General features: G+C 39.7%; 1 protein-coding gene and 1 pseudogene across 3 annotated transcripts in view; both read right to left on the minus strand.

Moving 5' to 3' along the window:
* Positions 1-21787, minus strand: part of CTNND2 (catenin delta 2) — a gene marked incomplete at its 5' end in the record, with an annotated part of 962722 nt that overhangs the window by 508313 nt on the left and 432622 nt on the right. The gene's annotated exons all lie outside the window — the stretch shown is intronic.
* LOC308615620 (ubiquitin-ribosomal protein eS31 fusion protein-like) overlaps positions 2028-21787 on the minus strand; it is a 42308-nt pseudogene continuing 22548 nt past the window's right edge. The window contains exon 2 of the transcript in view: positions 2028-2554. The product of the transcript in view is annotated as a ubiquitin-ribosomal protein eS31 fusion protein-like (transcript). The remainder of the gene's footprint in view (positions 2555-21787) is intronic.

Below are 21787 nucleotides of genomic sequence, written 5' to 3' on the forward strand. Positions count from 1 at the left end.
GGAAGGAGTCACGTGTACACCTGCCAGAGTGTGTTCAGTCACTATCGTATTTGCGCTTAATATGTATGATTTTACATATACATTTAGGTCAATATCGTGTTGCAAGTACCTTCAGATGAAATCAGATTCTACATTCTTCTCCTCACCTCTCACAAACCTTCTGGTCTGTGTACCGACAAAGGGTATGACGGTTAATAACTGAAGCAATCTGATCAAATGATGTTGCAATGTTGCAAAGTTTACACTTTGAATTTTGATGAAGCTGAACCTTTCTCAAACAATAATATTAACCCATCATTTTGACAAGATCATCCAGCTGGAATGGATAGAGCTCTCATGCCCTTTTGACAAAAGATTTAATGGTCTTGCTTCCAGTACATTCTGCCCTCAAAAGTTCATTCTATGATAGTCAGAGGGTGCGTCCAACATAGGTGAGACTCTGGTATTCCTCACTAATAGCCTGCTAAAAGCTTCCCATCTCACTCAGCATAGGGCTGTCTCAGAAAACAATCATCTAAGAAGGAATAGAAAACGGATGACCTAAGGAAGAAATTCAGTGGAAAAATGCAGAGAATAAATTTATGTCTAATATTTGTCATCTGTTTCCATAATTGCCCAGCCAATTTCTTCTTTTTTAATAAATGTATTTATTTTGGGCTGTGTTGAGTCTTCGTTGCTGCACATGGGCTTCCACTAGTTGAGGTGAGCGGGGGCTACGCTTCGTTGTGGTGCGTGGGTTTCTCATTGTGGTGGCTTCTCTTGTTGCAGAGCACGGGCTCTAGGTGCATGGGCTTCAGTAGCTGCGGTGCGTGGGCTCAGTAGTTGTGGCTCGCAGGCTCTAGAGCACAGGCTCAGTAGTTGTGGCACACGGGCTTAGTTGCTCTGCAGCATGTGGGATCTTCCCGGACCAGGGATCGAACTTGTGTCACCTGCACTGGCAGGTGGATTCTTAACCACTGTGCCACCAGGGAGGTCCTGCCCAGCCAATTTCTGAATTGAACTTACATCAGAAGAGCTTAAAAGTTGAGACACTAGATTTCACTCATATTTTCATATTGAGAAATGTGTGCATGAGAACCCGAAATGTACCTTTCTACTGCTCTCTACTATGCCATCCTCATTAATTGATTAATGTTCTACCCCCAAAAGTGGCCCTGCTGCATTTCTCTATCTGTTCCTAAATCTGGCCTCATTCCAGCCATGCTGGTCTCCTGTAAATACCTCAGGGCCTTTGCACTTGCTACTCCTAGTACTTTACCCTGGGACACAGCTTCCTCCCTCTCTTCCTCCTGTAGGGTTGTCTGCTCAAGCATCATTTCACCATAGCACCACTCCCTTCACTCTTTTCCCCCTTGTTCTGCTTCATTGTTCTTTATGGTTCTTCAATCTTCTTTCTCCCCTCACTAGGTGTGAACTTCATGAAGGCAGAAACTTTGCTTGTTTGGTTTACTGCTGAATCTCAACCCTGGAAATCTGTGGAATAAAAGTGCCACTAAATAAAAATTCATTGGATCAACTGTGTGAATAAATAAGTGAAGCATTTTCAAATCTTACCTGCACATGGCTAAATATGCAAACAGAGTGCAGAAGGCACAACAGTCCCCATGTCAGGCCAAACCCAGTCCTTTTATAAGAACCTGAGACTAAATGTAAAAATAAGCCAAAGGAATGAGAAACAGGCCAGGTGGGAGTAGACCCACTAAGACTTAGAGTCAGAGATTGCTCACAAACCTCTCAGCTATTAGAACTAAGAATGTCTCTGCTAATCTAGCTTCAAGAATTCTGTGACTGGCTTTTCTCAGGGATGGATTAAGCCCAGAGACAAGGGGTCAAGATCAATGTGGAGTCTGTTCCCCTGCCCTTCAATGTGGATGACCTAACTCATCTTGAGCATGTTCTGGCTCCAATGAACTAGTATTATAAAATCCTTGAATTTCAAAGCTGGAATGGATTTTTGTGTAGTTGAGCCAACACGCCTCATAAATGAGTAGGCAATAGAGTGATTTTTATTTCATTAGTTAATGTCTTTTATTAACCAATATACAATTACTTGTCTTCTGGTTTGTTGAAACAATAGGTCAGACAACATTTGCCACAATGTCTGTCCAAGTGGCTGGCCAGAAAAACTCCAGCACCACATTCACTTGAAGGGCACTCCTGAAGAAGGTGACTGATTTTGCCATTCTCATCCCCCTTATAGTATTTCAGGACAGCCAGCTTAACCTTCTTTCTCTTATGCTTGTTCTTCTTGGGAGTGGTGTAAGACATCTTCTTCCTTTTCTTAGCACCACCATGAAGTCTCAACACAAGATGTAGAGTGGACTCCTTCTGAATATCTTAGTCAGACAAAATACGCCCATCTTCCAGTTGCTTGCCTGCAAAGATCAGTCTTTGCTGGTCAAGGAAGGAATTCCTTCCTTGTCCTGGATCTTGGACATTACATTTTCTATTGCATCCAAGGGTTCGACCACGAGAGTGATGGTCTTCCCCGTCAGGGTCTTCACGAAAATCTGCACATTGGCGGCGGTGCCACTGCAGATGGAAGATCCAAAAGCTAGAGTGACATTTTTAAAAATTCAAATGTTTGCACTCAAGGCTTGGGGAAACTACCTTCCGAGAAATAATTTTAGATTAGAAAGAAATAAGGACTGAGTCATTGCTTCTGAGAGATGCTACATAGCATCCACAGAAATTCCTGGTGAAGCTTAAACATTTACAGAAGAATAGAGTGATGTTACTATCAGTGTGTTACACTGTTATTTGATACCCAGGTATGTTGAGTCCTGGGGTCTGGGTTGAATTAACAAAAGGTGACAGAGGAAAACAAGGGCAGGAGGTAACCAGGTGAGTGACCAGACCATGGTGGTGTCTTTGTCCATTTGGGCCGCTCTAACAAAAATACCCCACAGAGTGTGGCCTATAAACAACAGAGATTTATTGCTCACAGCTCTGGAGGCTGGAAGTCTGAGATCAAGGTGCCAGCATGGTCGGGTGAAGAACCTCCTCTGGTCAAAGATTTCTCATTGTGTCCTCATATGGCAGAAGGGATGAGGGAGCTCTCTGGGGTCTCTATTATAAGACACTAATCCCATTCCTGTGGGCTCCATCCTCATGACCTAAGTGGCTCCCAAAGGCCCCACCTCCTAATACCACCACATTTGGGGGTTAGGATTTCAACATATGAATTTTGGGGGAACAGATTCAGACCATAGTGGATGATTTCAAGGCGTCCACAGAGGGTCACTGAAATTTGACCTTGCTGACAAATGAACGCCACTCTCCTCATTATAATCCAAAGATATCTAAACACACTTCTGCAAGTTGTGGCCACTTGGACCAAACAGAGGGCATAATTCCTGGCTAAGAGCAAAGAGCTGAGGACTAGAGAGATCACAGTTCTAGTTTTAAAGTCCAGGCTATTCATGCCTCGTTTTTAATGACTTGTCAGGCAGAGGACTCAGGTAACCTGCCTTTCCACTTCAGGCACAGCCTGGATCCCTGGCATTCAATCTGGATTTGATCTATTACAAAGCATTGATATCTGCAAAACTTCTCCTCTCAACCTGAGTCCTGGCCTTGGCCTCTTCTGGCTTCCCTGTTCTTCACCGCCCACTTCCTGGTGTGGCAGTGGACACTGTTCACCATTTGTGACCACAGGCTTCAGTCTTAGGATATTATAAGTGCATTTATGGAAGAAATTCTTCAGAATGATAAGCTGGATACTGAAATAGGTTACAATGAGAAAAAATGTCAACATGAAAACTGAAGCAAAGGAATTCAAATAAAAAGTGAAGTTAGAAATATAAATGGGAAATAAATTCCATTAATGGGGTCTTGGAAAGTAACTGACTTTTATATTATGGAGTGTTTTTTAAAAATAATTACAGATTCAACAAAGAAATGAGCTGCTACCATTCCAATCTATGTGTTTCTTAACTTTGGTTTACAGCAAATAAACCACCACAGTGTAAAGAAGCAAGCAAAAGGACAACCAAGTTAACTACCCAGAAACTGCCTCTGTCCCATGTGGACTCTGCATGGGTGCCCTCCCTTCTCTGTATTTGCATACTCCTCACTCCTCAGTCTTGGTAAAGTGTGGACTATCCATCAATCTTAGCCTTACATTTAAAACTCATTAAAAATCTGTTTGCCATTCCTCTAAAAGATTAATCACACAAGTCCAACATGATAGCTTTGCCAATTAAAATGTTCCCGCTTTACCATTTCATTTCAAGTGTATTGTAATTATATTATATTGCTTCTGGTTGAGTTAGAAAATTTATTCAAATAATAATCCTATTTTTCGTATATAGTACACTCTTAGCACTATTTCTCATGTTAATTATGCACAAAACTTGAAAATGTACTTATGTGTCTAAAGAAGTAAGATTGTCTTTGTCTGTCTATCTGTCTATCTATCCATCCATCCATCCATCTATCCATCCATCCATCCATCCATCCCATAAACTGTGCGGTTATGTAAATATCCACAAATCCATAAGAAGGGCTAATTACTTACCCTTTGGGTGTCTTGGCTTTTTGTACAACCACTTTTCTATCTCTCACTTGTGTGTGCTGTGTTTTTTTTTGGGGGGGCAGGGGGCTTGCCGTGTGGCACGTGGGATCATAGTTCACGGGACAGGGATGGAACCCATGCCCCCTGTAGTGGAAGCATGGAGCCTTAACCACTGGACCACTGGGGAAGTCCCTCACTTGTGTTTTTGTGTTTTTTTGTTTTGTTTTGTTTTGTTTTTTGCAGTACGTCGGCCTCTCACTGCTGTGGCCTCTCCCGTTGTGAAGCACAGGCTACGGACGTGCAGGCTCAGCGGCCATGGCTCAAGGGCCCAGCCGCTCCACGGCATGTGGGATCCTCCCGGACCGGGGCACGAACCCGTGTCCCTGCATCGGCAGGCGGACTCTCAACCACTTGCGCCACCAGGGAAGCTCCCTCACTTGTGTTTTTAATAAGAAATTTATACCAGAGATCACATTCATTTGCCTGCTCAGGCTTATAAACAGATTCATAATGGGAATATGGTTCCCAGTTATGTGTTTTGAGAAATCACTTGTGCTTAGTCGATCCTATGAGTTAGAGAGAGAAGCAGTTCCTGGCATCATTCCCTATGTCCCAACTTCTGACTTATCCTTCTCCAGGATTAAGTCAGAGCACAAACCCCTTGTTCTAGCTGTCCTAGATACTCAAGAAAGCATATATGGATGTGCTTACAATATTAAAAAAAAACAAACAAATCTTAAGGATCCTTTTTTTCCTTTGTCATGCAAAAAAGCAAACAGCAAACACTCACTCAATTTCTTTTGTTTTCTTTTTGTTTTTTAATGAATTGGAAAGCACTGAATGAAGGAGACAGATGTTCATGAACTCCAGGTCAAGCTAAGCTTTGGCAGCCAGAAAAGTGTTCCTAATAAATATGATTTTATTTTTGAATGAGAGAGACAGATTTCTGGTTTTCTTTTCCACTCTCAACTGATTAGTGTAGCAAGCTCTACAGAGATTGCCAGAATTAATTAGAACCAATTTTAATTAATTATTTCGAGTTAAGTTTTGTTAACTAGAGGTGACCCAGAGCTAAGATTCACTTTTGAGATTATATCTAGGTAAATGATTCTAAAACTAAAGTGTAAATATGTTGGATTTTTCATTCATTCATCAGATATTTACTGATACCCTACAATGTGCCTATGCCTCTTTAAGGCATTGGGAAATTTGGTAGTTAAACAAACAGTCAAAAATTCCTTCATTTTTAGTTGAGAGAGAAAGATAATGAAGTAAATAAGTAAATACATACAGAGTATGTTAGAAGGCAATATAAAGGAAACAGGGATATGTAGTGTCAAGGGTTCAGCTCTAAATAAAGTATTGTGGGGTCTTCACTGAGTGGATGTTGAGAGGGAGCAGGCAGGTGATGAGATGTCAGGAGAGGCCCAGGTGAGGGGGGAGCATCTTCAATGTCTCTGGGGGGAGAGAGCACCCCAAGGACAGTGTGCCTACAGCCCAGAAAGGGGCTGAGCATCAAAAGACGAGCTCAGTGGAGCAACAGGGCTCCAGCAAGAAGGAGAATGGTCCGTCACTGTAGGAACTTTGATGTTTACTCTGAGTATCTGAAAGGTCATAGGAAGTATTTGAACTAAGAAGTGAACTGACCTAATTTATGCTTTTAAAGATCATGCTGACTCTGGTGTTGAGAACAGACTGTTGGGGAACTGAAGCTGGGAGGCTGGTAATGGGGTAAAGGTAACAATTTAGGTTCAGTAGGCAAGTGGACCAAGCAGGTAAGGAGGTGGTGAGAGGTGGCTGATCCTGGCTAGATCATGAAAGTAAGGTGGCAGGATTGGTTATTGGTTAGAATATGGGATTGAAGAGATAAAAAGAGCCAAGATTGACTCATATGCTATATTAACTAAAATTATAGGAACAGTCAATCATGGGTTTGATGTAGGTGTTCATTCATTGTGACCATATTTACTATGAATTCCTGAAAACATGAGAGAAGGAAATCTTTCTAAGCTACCTTGAGTACAGGTAGGGATCCCAAAATGATTTCTCCCTTTCTGCTTTGATTTCCCTCATTGAAAAGATATTTCTTTCTTCTCCCCTGCCAAATATTTTCTTTAGACTTCATAAACATCTTAACGTTTTTCTGTCTTTCAGAGCACACATTTTTTCTTAAATAATTACGTTAAAAATTACTAAATACATCTTATATTTTCACATAGTTACTGTTCACATTGTTATTAATCTGCATACCTTTTCCCATTAAACTGTAAAATATTCTTTTAGAAAACTCGTTCACTATGTGTACTCAAAGTTTTTCTTGAAATAATAGAAAATACCCCAAACTAGACTGTTCTTTTTTTTTGCATTCTCTTCCAGTCCGTGTTGTTACTTTCACAAAGTGAATACAATTCATGGGTTGCTCTCAATTATTGTAGATGGATATGCATGTTTCAGCAAACGGCAAAAAATTTGAAACATAATAAGTGTAGCAGCTGTGCACCTGGGCATTCTCACATGATCTCTGTCCCAATTTTGAAATGCAACGATTAAGCAAACAAAAGTGAGACAGCTTTCCTGTCACCTTTATTTTGCCAAACTGACTCAAATGAAGATGACTTTTGACTCCCGATTTTTAATTATTTCAGGAGCAGCTCCTGAAAAATTCAGAGCTATCACACAACATCTGTTTCTCCCTCCAGAATTGTTCAGACCCTGAAAATATTAAAACAGATTAAGGCAATTAAATAAATTTAGCAGGTGGTCCAGTTTAGCCTCTCAGAAAATACTGGAGAGAAGATAACCAAATCCATCTGGAGTTTGTTGATATTTCTTGGAATTTCATTATAAGAATGTGGGTACTGCTACAGCATACGGGGACTAACTCACACAGAATGTGGTCGAAGACAGTAGTCAACGTCAGTCTACAGGTACAGATGGCCATTTTTGAGTAACCTTCCCTAACGGCAGACTTTATGGAAACAGTTTGGGAGTACAACTAAAAATAAACTTCATGGGACTTTTATTTCCTAATTTAAAAACATAAAACAATTTTTAATAAGAGACTGTTCTGTCCTACAGCCATTCACCTGGAAGGTAGCTCATTTGGAAGAGCTACTGATTATCATTGAGTTCTAGACTTTTTATCGGTGTATCCTATATCCTGACACTCACCCGTCAGTTTCCTCATGAGTTCATTTGGATCCACCGTCTTTGAAAAAAATTGAAGAAATTAGGGCAAAATGGACTAGCCAGTGTCTTCCAAACTCTACCATCAAATCAACACTAGACTATGATGCATCACATTTAGAGGAAAGTTTACAGATTCAAGTGTAAAAATTACTATGAACAATAAGAAAATTTTATTTCCTTTCTCTTCCTTTTCCAAAGTGTTCAAAATTGCCAGCTACCATCTTGCATTCTAATTTGAAGTATTTAAAAAAAAATCATGCCTCTAATAACGACAGTCAAAAAATTACTTGCTAAAGAGCATACTTATTCCCAGATTCCTGAGATACTGACAAGATGACAGCATTTCCAAGGCCCCTGTTCATCATTGTTCTGTAAGACTGTCAGTATGAAAGTGACTGATGCCTTCTCATCCACTTGCTTCCCCCTCCCATCAACCAACCAATTCTTTGTGACAGGCTCATTTTTCGGGGCAAACAATGTTCTATGTGTTGGTCGGGTTTCCACACACGCATGTACGGAAGCAGAAATGTTACACAGGTAGAATTAACAAGGAAAGAAAATGGTGTTATGGCCATCTTTACAGGGTCAAGAAGAAGGGGCTGGACACAGCAAAGACATAGAGCCCATAATACGACCTAGATGCCCAGGCCCAAGGGTGGTATTACTCACAAGGGTACTCACTGGATCCATCCAAGGAGCTCAGGCATAAGCTAATCCACAAGGCTGATACCCACGTCATTGCCTGAACTGTTGGTTGGTCTGAACTGTGGCCCACACATGCAGGAGGTGTCATTGGAACCAGCACAGGCTGTGGGTTCCATCAGAGGATGAGGAGACCCAGGCTCTCCAGGCTTACCTGCCCCACCCCAGACATGACAGGCCACCTAGACCACGTGATTGCTTCCCTCTTTTCTCCCCACCTTCCTCTTCCTGCGTGCTTTCTACTTGTCCTGGCTTTATTTCAAATGGACCAACCCTGAGAAGCCCCTCTCTCCTCTTCCCTCACTGGGACCAGTCTTACTACATGTCCAAGGCTGAGGACAGTCCTGACAGTTGAGGTCTCTGGGGTGAGTGGCTATTGTGTCAGTTCCTGTTCTCTAAGTTGGGCTGGTGCCCGACGCTACCCAGAACATTCTTGAAGGTAAATAACTTGCAATAGGTTCTGTCCCTTGAAATATAATTTGGTTTGTTTTCTCTGTGTGTAGGTATGTAAAAAAATAACTAAGTAAACAAATAAATACATTTTAATTCAATGTTTTAAAAAGGTGATTGGGTTCCTAGGAGTATCTTTGTACTTACAGAAATTTTAAAGTTATTTAAGCAGCAGGTATTGGGGATTTAGTTCCAGTGAATTATGACCAATTAGTTGTCTTGTACGACTAACATTCCATTTTTTTGGATATGCAGAATTATTTAAAACGTTGAGTAAGTCTTTAAGCATCTAACACATACAAATATTTTTAGGGGGCATAAAGATGAATAAGAAAAACTTCCTATTTTTAAATTTAGTTAATAAAAAGAATAGGATTAAAAGTACATGTTAGCTTTTAGTGATACTGTGCTATTCTTTTTCTTTTAACTAAAGTATTTGCTTTTTCTTCTTTTATTAATTCAAATTACAGTTAAAAATCTCTCAGTGTAAAATGCCAAGCTGGAATCATTAATCTACACCAAGAAATGGCAGAAGCAGCAGGGAGAATGAAACTCAAGGCTCAATTAACAATAAAAGAAAACTGCACTGTTGTGATCTTTCCAGGGTGCCAGGTATCCTGGGATCAAGTTGGTCCCCAGCCCGTGGAAGAGGGAATCACAGCAACCTAATAGGTTATATGATCCTTTGGAATGAGAGTTTAAGTATCAATCAGGTCTTCTGGCCACTGGAGGTGAAGGTGAAAGGGTAAAATAATTTTAGCATTGTGTGATCATAAAATAGAAAGTCATTAAGATAAATAGTAAATACACTTATGACATTCTTGTTGTAAAAAAAAAAGGGGGGGCTCCCCTGGTGGCGCAGTGGTTGAGTGTCTGTCTGCTGATGCAGGGGACGCGGGTTTGTGCCCTGGTCCGGGAAGATCCCACATGCCGCAGAGCGGCTGGGCCTGTGAGCCATGGACGCTGAGCCTGCGCGTCCGGAGCCTGTGCTCCGCAGCGAGAGAGGCCACAACAGTGAGAGGCCCACGTACAGCAAAAAAAAAAAAAAAAGGGGGGGTATTATGAAGTACTTTTCAATCAAAGCAAACTCACTCAGGATAAAAATTGGGGGAGAATGAAGCCATCTCAGTGGTTCCATGATGTAAACCACAGAAGAGATGATCTGTCAAAAGAACAGCAAGATTTCAGATCACTCTCCAGACACAGTATGCAAGGTGTTTATCCGGAAATGTCCAAGGAGCATAGGGACAATCCTTGAGTCAGTCAAACATTCCCGGGTGGCTTTACTTATAGTGACTATACTTGTTCATTTCTAGAAATTCTATTTGGGCCTTTCAAAACTTTTATAGTCTCTTATTTTATGGTTTCTTTCAGCTTGCTCTAGTCACTCAAATTCCTGGACCCCCAATCGTTTAGTCTGCTGAAAATGCTGACTCCTTCCTGGTGACTCATTTGTCTTGTCCTTGACATTTCTGAAGTCTGAGCTTATCATCAGTGGGGTTTCTCTTCTTTCCTAAGGGGTTGTTGCATGATCCACTGTGTGGAAAGGCTTTGCAGAAAAGTGTTATGTTCACCTAATGCTGGGATCCTCAGGGTTTCTAGACAAGACTTCAGTTTATTCTTTTCAGCTCAAGTTTCTGTGCAACAGACAAGCTGTAAGTTCAGACCCTGCCCTCAAACACGTCTGGTTTCTCAAAGGAGAAAATTTCCCCACTTAAGCACCAGAGAGGGAAAGCTTCCCTGGTGATCCCAAATCAGTGATGAGGAGTTTTTAGCTCTTTCCACAGGTGGGGCTGCCCTTTCAGTCCCTAGGCATCATGCAGAGACCCTGTTCCAGCTCCCTTCTCATCCAGCTTAAAATCATTTCCTTCTTTCTTGGTGGCTATCTAAGTCTGCTTGGCTGTTACAACAAAGTACCATATACTGGGTGGTGGCTTATAAACAAGAGAAGTTTATTTCTCACAGTTCTGGAGGCTGGAAGTCTGAATCAGGGTGCCAGCAGGGCTGGAGTCTGGTGAGGGCCTTCTTCCCGGCAGACGGCCACCTTCCTGCTGTGTCCTCACATAGCAGAAGGGATGAGGAAACTCTGTGGGGCCTCTCTTATAAGGACACTAATCCTATTCTTGAGGGCTTCACCTTCATAATGATTCAATTCCCAAAGGCCCCACCTCCAAATAGCATCACATTGGGGATTAGGTCCCAACACATGAAGTTGCAACTTGGGTGGGACGACACAAAAATATTCAGTTTATGGTAGTGAGCCTTTAGCATCTGGTCCTCTTTCCTCTTGGATTATATCTGGATCATAAAGCCTTGAGTTTAAGCCCCATTAGCTTCGATTTCTCCATTTCTGGTACCTGGAGATTTCCCTTTCTTTCCTTGGAGATAAGCTGTGTATTGTATTATTTGGTCTTATTTTATTGATGATTTCTAAGAGTACACAGGAAGAAAGCCAGCCAACATCAGCCATGGGTTGGGTCAGCCTGGGTCAGCCATGCTGTTGGAAGTCGGATAAATCGATACTGAAGTAATAAGCACATTGAACCCAGGACCCTCTTAATTTAAATTCAGTACAGAGAGATGTAAAGCTGCTGCATTTATTGGAGCAACAGGGCACTGAAACCTGGATCCATCTTCAGAGAAGTCAGGCAGTCAACTGACATGGCTCCTTACAAACAGAAATTATCACGTCACAGTGGCTGACAAAAGACAGCCTCCTAAGTATTGTCTGCTTAAGACCAGAAACCCCACAGGCACACAGTTCAGGCCAGTTGCTTGGAAAATTCTCCACCTCTGTGAATTTCCATTCAGGATTTTCTCATCAGATTTTTCTTAGTGTTTTAAATACTTAATTAGACCATTTTCCTTTCTTTTTTAAACTTTTCCAGCATTCCACTTTCACCGTGAAAACCACCACGGTAGACCATCCTCTCCTTTTACCACCTCACCCCATTAAGTGTTATTAACTCCAGTGCTTTGTAGTCTTACTTCCTGTGTCCTATTCATTCTCACCGCTAGCCTGGTCTCCTCTGGCTTTTTTAAGTCCCTGACCTGCTCTTTCGGCCATGAGCCTTCATAGGGTTCCTGAAATTTATATTTTTTAATTCAGTCCTTCAGAAGCTCCCAAAGATAATCAAAATATCTTCCAAATTGCTTAGTACAGCACATAATAATCATATGTTATCCCATTCAGCCCTTGCCTCCACTTACTTATTAGACTATACCTTTTAGAATAGTTTTAGAAAAATTGAGAAAATAGTACAGAGAGTTCCCATATACCCCACATCCAATGTTTCCCCTATTATTAACATCTAATATTAGTATGGCATATTTATCACAATTATTAAACCTATATTGGTATATCATCATTCACTGAAGTCCATAGTTTCTTCAAGTTCCTTTTCAGTTTTTTTCTGATGTCCTTTTTCTGTCCCAGGAACCCATCCACCAGGATCCCACGTTGCCTTTGGTCATCATGTCTCCTCAGCCTCCTCTTGGCTGAGACAGTGTCTCAGACTTTTCTTGTTTTTGATGATTTTGACAGTTTTGATGAATGCTGGTCTGGTGTTTTGTAGAATGTCCAGTATTGGGATTTATCTTTCTATTTTCTCATGATAAGACTGAGATTGTAGGTTTTGGGGAGGAAGACCCCAGAAGGGAAGGGAGCACTTCATCACATCAGAACAAGGGTGCACACCACCCACATGACTTACCCCTGTTGATGTGGATCTTCACGACTTGGCTAAGGTAGTGTTTATTTGTCAGGTTTCTCCCCTTCTTTTCAGGACTCCTTAGTGAATCCACTCATAACTTGCATCTTGGTCACACATTAGTTCACGGCACACACTTAAGAAGGCTTTTTGTGAGGTCCCTCTTTTGTTCAATTTTATTTTATCATTTTTTCCTTCATCCTCTATCCCTATACCCATCCATGCCACACCTACCCCAATATATCCTCTTAACATATTAAATGTATAACCATCCTATTTATCTCCTCTATCCTTATTAGATAAAAGGTGGTATTTCTGCATGCATAATTTAAAAAACATATACATGTTATAATAACTTTTTAAAGAAACTTTATTCAAACAACATTAGGTTTGGGTAACCATCCAGTTCATTACTTCTGACTGCTGCCTAATGGTTCTTTGGGTATATCAACCATATCTTCTTTTATCGATGACTCAAATTATGGAGACTAGAATACTTCCAGCTTCTCTGTCCACACCAAATGCTTGAGTTAATTCCTGGGATGGTCTCCTTATGGTCCTGTGGGAGAATTTCCCCCTCGTATTTACCCAGGGGTAGAAACGCTGGGTCCTGAGGCTTTTTGTAATCCAGCTCCAAAGTGCCTGCACCTCTTTACATGGGATGTGAGTGCCTCTTTGCCCACATCCTCCCCAGGATTTAATTTTATTTGACTTTGCAGCATTCTTCACATTGATGGGTATAAAGCAGTCTATCCTTATTGTTTTCATTTGTATTTTTGATTATTAGTGTATCAGTCAGGGTTCTCTCACCCCATGGCCAGTCAGGTTGACACAGAGAATTAATCATCACAATTAGTAAGGTCTAACTTATTTGTTCAAGTCTTACCATTTTTTTGCCTCCTATGAATTGCCTAATCATATCCTTTGTCCATTTTTTTTTTTTTTTGTATTTTGTGATTTTGCCCTTCTAGTGGATGTGGACTAAGGTTTCTTGCATACTCTGGATATGAATCTTTCATCAGTTTTACCTGCTGCAATTACCTTGTCCCAGCTTTCACCTATGTTTATGATGTCCTTACTCAAAGTAGTAATCTTTTATTTTGCTGTAGTCAAATACATCAAAGTCTCAACTTATGGTTTGACCTTTGTGTATCTTGTTTAAGAAATATTTTTCTCATGGTTGTCAATATACTATTCTAGATTATGAATTTATATGATTTGATATTGAGATAAAACTATTTTTTCTCCATGTAGTGAGCCAATTTTCAACATCAGGCACTGAGCATCACCTTTATCCTGTGACTTATGATGCCAAGATCACCAAATACAAGGTTCCCTTATGTACCCAGCTCTGATATTGGATTCTAGTTTGCTGGGTTATTATTAACTCATAACTATTCATCATATTCAATGCCGGTCCTAATAAAAAACCATAATTATATAAGTTATAGTTAAATGGGCTTATGTTTTTCTCTTAACTCTACATATCCACACTTTACTTGTCTTTCAAAATCCAACCTCTCTGTGGATTCCTCTTAAATACCCGTTTTAATTTAATTGTTTAATTCATCGCATGTCCAAGCACCCTATCTCCCTCGCTAACACTAAACCCCAAAGAGGTAATAAAACCTCTAAATCTTTGCCACTTACCAGCTGCATGACCACTGGCCAGTTTCGTAGGCCATCAGAGCTATGGTTTCCTCTTCTTATGGGGCAAAATAAAACAACAGGATTAATGAACATATATTGCATGTCCTATTGCATAGTTCTAGGAAAAAGCAAAGATTATTAGCAAAATAGCAAAGATTATTACTGCCATTTTGTAGACAAAAATTTGAAGCTTGTCCAAACTTGCACAGCTAATAAGTAACTGCTAGAGTAGGGATTTAAACCTAGGATGACTAAAGGTAAAAATCTCTGTTCCTACTTTTACGCTATATCCCCTTATTTGGACCATAGGGAGAGAGGTCTACTTCAATGATCAGTAATTATTATTTACCTAACTCCTGAACTATGGAATAGAGCAGAACCTCTCACAACCTCAGCTTGCTCCAGTGGCTTTATGACAGTTAACACAGAAGAACATTCCTCATGGGAAATAGAAAATTCACTGTCTTTATCTGAACAAAACCATAAAAATAATAATGGTTCCAAGATACTGAGGGTTAATATTTTTTGCGAGGCCCTATGCTAAGCACTTGGATTCTATAACTCATTTAATGCTTACATTGTTCTAACATGGTAGATACTTATATCCCCAATAACTGAGATTTTGCTAGGTCAAGAAACTTCACCAAATTACACAACAAGTATGGGCAGAGCTAGACTTCAACCTAGATTTCTCAGTCTCCAAATCCTTCTATTTTAACTATTTGGTACAAAGTTTATAATTTTAATGCATTTTCTAGTTATTAATTGTTTTTATTTTCTTTTTATATGATCTTATGACATATTTTGTAGTATAAGAAATAAAATTAGACACATTTGAACCCTCTTCTACTGAAATAAAGTTTCTTTCTTTTTTTTTCTTTAACAAAGAGAAACAAGGACTGATTATACTCAGAATTTATTGTTTCCTACTGCCTTTAAAGCACAGTTAGTGATGTTATCAACGTCTGTAAATAAATTCCAGGAAGAGAACACTGCTTTTGATAAAAGTATGTACTGACAGTAAATGCTAAACAAATAGGTGACACATGCTACTAATCAGTGTGTCCCTCTCTATCTGACAGACACATATTGACGATGACTTTTAAAAGCTCAGACAGTTCATTCTATAAAGGCCAAAAACGGGTTCGTTATGTATCATGCCAAAATCATCCTGAGAAAAATTGATATGGGAACTCCCTGTCATTGTAAAGACTTAATTTCCAGGTAGGAGTTACCCATGACAAAGAGAATAAATATAACTGTTAAGAAGAACAGGAATTAGGTTTAATATGACATTAGTTCCCAAAGTAAAGCCACAATGTACTAGAATTTGGTCCTATTTAACTATTAAAATTGTTGAAGTGAATAAATCTATGTCTGGGCTATAATACGGGCTGGCAAAATGACTTGTCCTTCCTGTTACCATATGAAAACAACTCAGCCTTTATTTTCAGGAGCAAACATTTTAATATCCAAAGACATCCCCCAAACCTGTTGAATTTTTTGCCTTTAAAATTAAATGCTGAAGAATGAAAGGTACCCCTGTGTGAGGCTCCATCTGATATGAGTACTTACTTCATCCTGGTTTTTTTTATGGTGGATTTTCATTTCAGTCCTATGACTGTTGGAAAACATTGAACTTAACAGAACTCTTACTAATGTGTTGATTCTCACTTTACAGCTTATGGGATAACCAGCAATAACTTTTAGCAGAATTCCCTCATGCTTTGCCATAGCTTTGTATAAAATGCTTGGCACCAGTATCATCCTTTGTTGTATAATTGAAGATAAATTTCATCTCTTATTATGCTTTTCCTAAGTTTTTTTGCTTCACCCATTGGTTTTTTCCAGATAAACTTTAGATTAATTTTTACTTCCTATATTTTGCCTCATCCTTAATGAATTGGGTTTTTTACCTGGAACTGTATTCAATCTATAAGTGTGTTGGGGAAGAACTTACATCTTTTCAATGTGCAGTTTTTACACAAAGTCTCTCAATAGATAACACTTTTATCACTTCTATAAGTTTCTGCATTTAGATTTCAAGCAGTTTTGTTTGAAATAACTTCCAAGAATGTTATAGTTCTGCAGCCGCTGAATTTGAGATCTTATACTGTTAAGTTTTCTAACAGGTTCTTACAGGTATTTAGGGCTGCTATTGATTTTTTTATTAGAGCATATTTTCTAATTTGGAAAGATGTACAGTATGAAAGTGTTAGACTGACCAGCAATTATGTGACATCAAGTTTGGTACAAAGAGGGAAATGGATAAAACTGAAATGTTTCCTAGTCTCATCTAAGATGAGAGACCTTTACTGATTAAATTTTAGTAGTGTCACCCATACTCAAAATTTAATGGCAGGTCAAAATCTTCAGCAGAAAATACAAAATGGATTGCCAGACCTCAAGAGCTAAAGTAATGGGATTCATTTTATAGCTAGAGCCTTTGAGTACAGGACTAAGAAGAATAGATAACAATTACATTCACAAAGATTTTATGGCACACAACAGAGGCATGCCAATAGCATGAGAGGGGAAGGAGAGAAAATGCAAAATCAATAAGAAGCAACTGTGACTTGTAGCATCTCCTAGCCCACTCCGGGCATTGAATGTCCACATAGTTTATTGTAAGTAATAAGCTTTCTCTAGACCAAGTAATAAAGATTTAAGCAACGCCTGGCATCCCAAGGGCATCCATTCAATTGAGAAGGGGATATTGAGTTCTGGATGGGGCAGCATTCACAGTGGCTTCCAGAGCAAAGGAGGGAGCCCAAGCAGGTTTATTCTCACTGATGCTGAGAAGAATTCACTGGTACAGTCAACAACAAGAGAGGGAATGGTTCCATCACCTCTCCCAGGGAAGATGTTCATATCAGGCGAGAGTTAAAAACCTCTCCTGGTGCACCAGGAAGAGGATACGGTAGGTATGCACACAGTCAAAATGCTGCAAGAAGACCAACTACTGAATCAGGAACTGAGGAGGAAGTTAGCAAGGACAATTATGAATAGCAGGACAAAGTCTGAGGTCAAGGTATCTAAGAAGAGTCTCTGTAGGACACACAGCTATTCCAATGGGTATGCTGGGTATAACCCTCAGGGTGCAAAAGAGCTGCACCCATCCTAGTGAAACTGCAGTGTCAAGTGTGAACATATCCCTTACCCCTCTTATAATTTTAAGCTCCTGCATGAGCATGTGACCAAGCCTGGCTAGAATTAAAGGGCCCTTTCTTCTTTGGTAAGCAGCAAACACAAGAGCCTTAAGAAAAGCATCGATGCTGTTTGGAGCTGAGGGCACACAAACAAGAGAGATATCTGTATATGATCATTTGGTTTCCACTGAGCTTTGTCTAGGGAAAAACCAAACCTTTGTAACTGCAGATTTTTGTATTCTGGCCATGTGAAATTGGAAGAAAAAAAATAAGCACAGTTTCTATGGTTAAGACTTTGATTAATTATTTATTTAGATACTTATTATATATTTAATGATTAAATTCATTATTAGCCCCTACTCTATTCATTGGGCAAGATACTGTGTTCTCCACCCCCCCTCCTCTAAATAAGCAAGACTTATCAAAGATCTTCCAATCCATCCAATGGGAACAAAAATATTATAATACAAAAAAATATTTTTATAACAGTGAGAATCAAGTTTCAAAAATGGTATCAGGAGAGCCCAGGAGAAAGAGAAAAAAACAGTCGCTCTACTTTCCCTCCCTCTCCAGTGGTATTAGGTGGTAGACCCAAAGGAGGTAATTAGGATTAGATGAAGTCATGAGGATGGAGTCCTCATGAATGGGATTAGTGCCCTTATAAGAGTCATACGACCATTTGCTTTCTCTCTCTGCTCTCTGCCATGTGTTGGAAGTTTGTAACCCTGAAGAGGAATCCAGCAGAGTCAGACCATGCTGGCACCCTGATCTTGGACTTCCAGCCTCTAAAGATGTGAGCAGTAAATTTATGTTGTTTATAAGCCACCCAGGCTATGGTACTTCTGTTACAGCAGCCCAAACAGACTAAGACAAGACTTAATCAAGAAGTGAGAATCAAAAAACTACTTTGGAATGGGACGCAGCAAAAGCAGTTCTAAGGGGGAAGTTTATAGCAATACAATCCCACCTTAAGAAACAGGAAGCATTTCGAGTAAACAACCTGACCCTGCACCTAAAGCAATTAGAGAAAGAAGAACAAAAATACCCCAAAGCTAGCAGAAGGAAAGAAATCATAAAGATCAGATCAGAAATAAATGAAAAAGAAATGAAGGAAACGATAGCAAAGATCAACCAAACTAAAAGCTGGTTCTTTGAGAAGATAAACAAAATTGACAAACCATTAGCCAGACTCATCAAGAAAAAAAGGGAGAAGACTCAAATCAATAGAATTAGAAATGAAAAAGGAGAAGTAACAACTGACACTGCAGAAATACAAAAGATTATGAGAGATTACTATAAGCAACTCTATTCCAATAAAATGGACAACCTGGAAGAAATGGACACATTCTTAGAAATGCACAACCTGCCAAGACTGACTCAGGAAGAAATAGAAAATATGAATAGACCAATCACAAGCACTGAAATTGAAACTGTGATTAAAAATCTTCCATCAAACAAAAGCCCAGGACCAGATGGCTTCACAGGTGAATTCTATCAAACATTTAGAGAAGAGCTAACACCTATCCTTCTCAAACTCTTCCAGAATATAGCAGAGGGAGGAACACTCCCAAACTCATTCTACGAGGCCGACATCACCTTGATACCAAAACCAGGCAAGGATGTCACAAAGAAAGAAAACTACAGGCCAATATCACTGATGAACATAGATGCAAAAATCCTCAACAAAATACTAGCAAACAGAATCCAAGAGCACATTAAAAGGATCATACACCATGATCAAGTGGGGTTTATCCCAGGAATGCAAGGATTCTTCAATATACGCAAATCAATCAATGTAATACACCATATTAACAAGTTGAAGGAGAAAAACCATATGATCATCTCAATAGATGCAGAGAAAGCTTTCGACAAAATTCAACACCCATTTATGATAAAAACCCTGCAGAAAGTAGGTATAGAGGGATCTTTCCTCAACATAATAAAGGCCATATATGACAAACCCACAGCCAACATTGTCCTCAATGGTGAAAAACTAAAACCATTTCCACTAAGATCAGGAACAAGACAAGGCTGCCCACTCTCACCACTCTTATTCAACATAGTTTTGGAAGTTTTAGCCACAGCAATCAGAGAAGAAAAGGAAATAAAAGGAATCCAAATTGGAAAAGAAGAAGTAAAGCTGTCACTGTTTGCAGATGACATGATACTATACATAGAGAATCCTAAAGATGCTACCGAAAAACTACTAGAGCTAATCAATGAATTTGGTAAAGTAGCAGGATATAAAATTAATGTACAGAAATCTCTGGCATTCCTGTACACTAATGATGAAAAATCTGAAAATGAAATCAAGAAAACACTCCCATTTACCATCGCAACAAAAAGAATAAAATATCTAGGAATAAACCTACCTAAGGAGACAAAAGACCTGTATGCAGAAAACTATAAGACACTGATGAAAGAAATTAAAGATGATACAAATAGATGGAGAGATATACCATGCTCCTGGATTGGAAGAATCAATATTGTGAAAATGACTCTACTACCGAAAGCAATCTACAGATTCAATGCAATCCCTATCAAACTACCAATGGCATTTTTCACAGAACTAGAACAAAAAATTTCAAAATTTGTTTGGAAAAACAAAAGGCCCCGAATAGCTAAAGCAATCTTGAGAACGAAAAACGGAGCTGGAGGAATCAGGCTCCCTGACTTCAGACTATACTACAAAGCTACAGTAATTAAGACAGTCTGGTACTGGCATAAAAACAGAAAGATAGATCAGTGGATCAGGATAGAAAGCCCAGAGATAAACCCACGCACATATGGCCAACTTATCTTTGATAAAGGAGGCAGGAATGTACAGTGGAGAAAGGACAGCCTCTTCAATAAGTGGTGCTGGGAAAACTGGACAGGGACATGTAAAAGTTTGAGATTAGATCATTCCCTAGCACCATACACAAAAATAAGCTCAAAATGGATTAAAGACTTAAATGTTAGGCCAGAAACTATCAAACTCTTAGAGGAAAACATAGGTAGAACACTCTATGACATAAATCACAGCAAGATCCTTTTGGACCCACCTCCTAGAGAAATGGAAATAAAAACAAAGATAAACAAATGGGACCTAATGAAACTTCAAAGCTTTTGCACAGCAAAGGAAACCATAAACAAGACCAAAAGACAACCCTCAGAATGGGAGAAAATATTTGCAAATGAAGCAACTGACAAAGGATTAATCTCCAAAATTTATAAACAGCTCATGCAGCTCAATAGCAAAAAAACAGACAACCCAATCCAAAAATGGGCAGAAGACTTAAATAGGCATTTCTCCAAAGAAGATATACAGACTGCCAACAAACACATGAAAGAATGCTCAACATCATTAATCATTAGAGAAATGCAAATCAAAACTACAATGAGATATCATCTCACACCAGTCAGAATGGCCATCATCAAGAAATCTAGAAACAATAAATGCTGGAGAGGGTGTGGAGAAAAGGGAACACTCTTGCACTGCTGGTGGGAATGTGAATTGGTACAGCCACTATGGAGAACGGTATGGAGGTTCCTTAAAAAACTACAAATAGAACTACCATATGACCCAGCAATCCCACTACTGGGCATATACCCTGAGAAAACCATAATTCCAAAAGAGACATGTACCAAAATGTTCATTGCAGCTCTATTCACAATAGCCCGGAGCTGGAAACAACCTAAGTGTCCATCATCGGATGAATGGATAAAGAAGATGTGGCACATATATACAATGGAATATTACTCAGCCATAAAAAGAAACGAAACTGAGCTATTTGTAATGAGGTGGATAGACCTAGAGTCTGTCATACAGAGTGAAGTTAGTCAGAAAGAGAAAGACAAATACCGTATGCTAACACATATATACGGAATTTAAAAAAAAAATGTCATGAAGAACCTAGGGGCAAAACGGGAATGAAGACGCAGACCTACTTGAGAATGGACTTGAGGATATGGGGAGGGGGAAGGGTGGGCTGTGACAAGGCGAAAGAGAGGCATGGACGTGTATACACTACCAAACGTAAGGTAGATAGATAGTGGGAAGCAGCCGCAGAGCACAGGGAGATCAGCTCGGTGCTTTGTGACCGCCTGGAGGGGTGGGATGGGGAGGGTGGGAGGGAGGGAGATGCATGAGGGAAGGGATGTGGGAACAGATGTATATGTATGACTGATTCACTTTGTTATAAAGCAGAAACTAATTAAAAAAATAAATAAATAAACTTTAAAAAAAAAAAAAAAAAAAAACTACTTTGGAGAAACTAGTATTTGACCTTGGCCTTGGGCACTGGATAGCTTTCAAAAGACAGAGGTGGCGACTAGAGATTTTCTTGGTGGAAAATCAGAGAGAGGGCACCAAGACAAAAGGGGCCCTGGCACGTGTCTACTCCAAAGACATGGCTTGGCTTGGAGCATCACTGTGAATA

The sequence above is a fragment of the Mesoplodon bidens genome (genome assembly GCF_964165515.1).
Source record: "Mesoplodon bidens genome assembly, chromosome: 4".
Lineage (NCBI taxonomy): Eukaryota > Metazoa > Chordata > Mammalia > Artiodactyla > Ziphiidae > Mesoplodon > Mesoplodon bidens.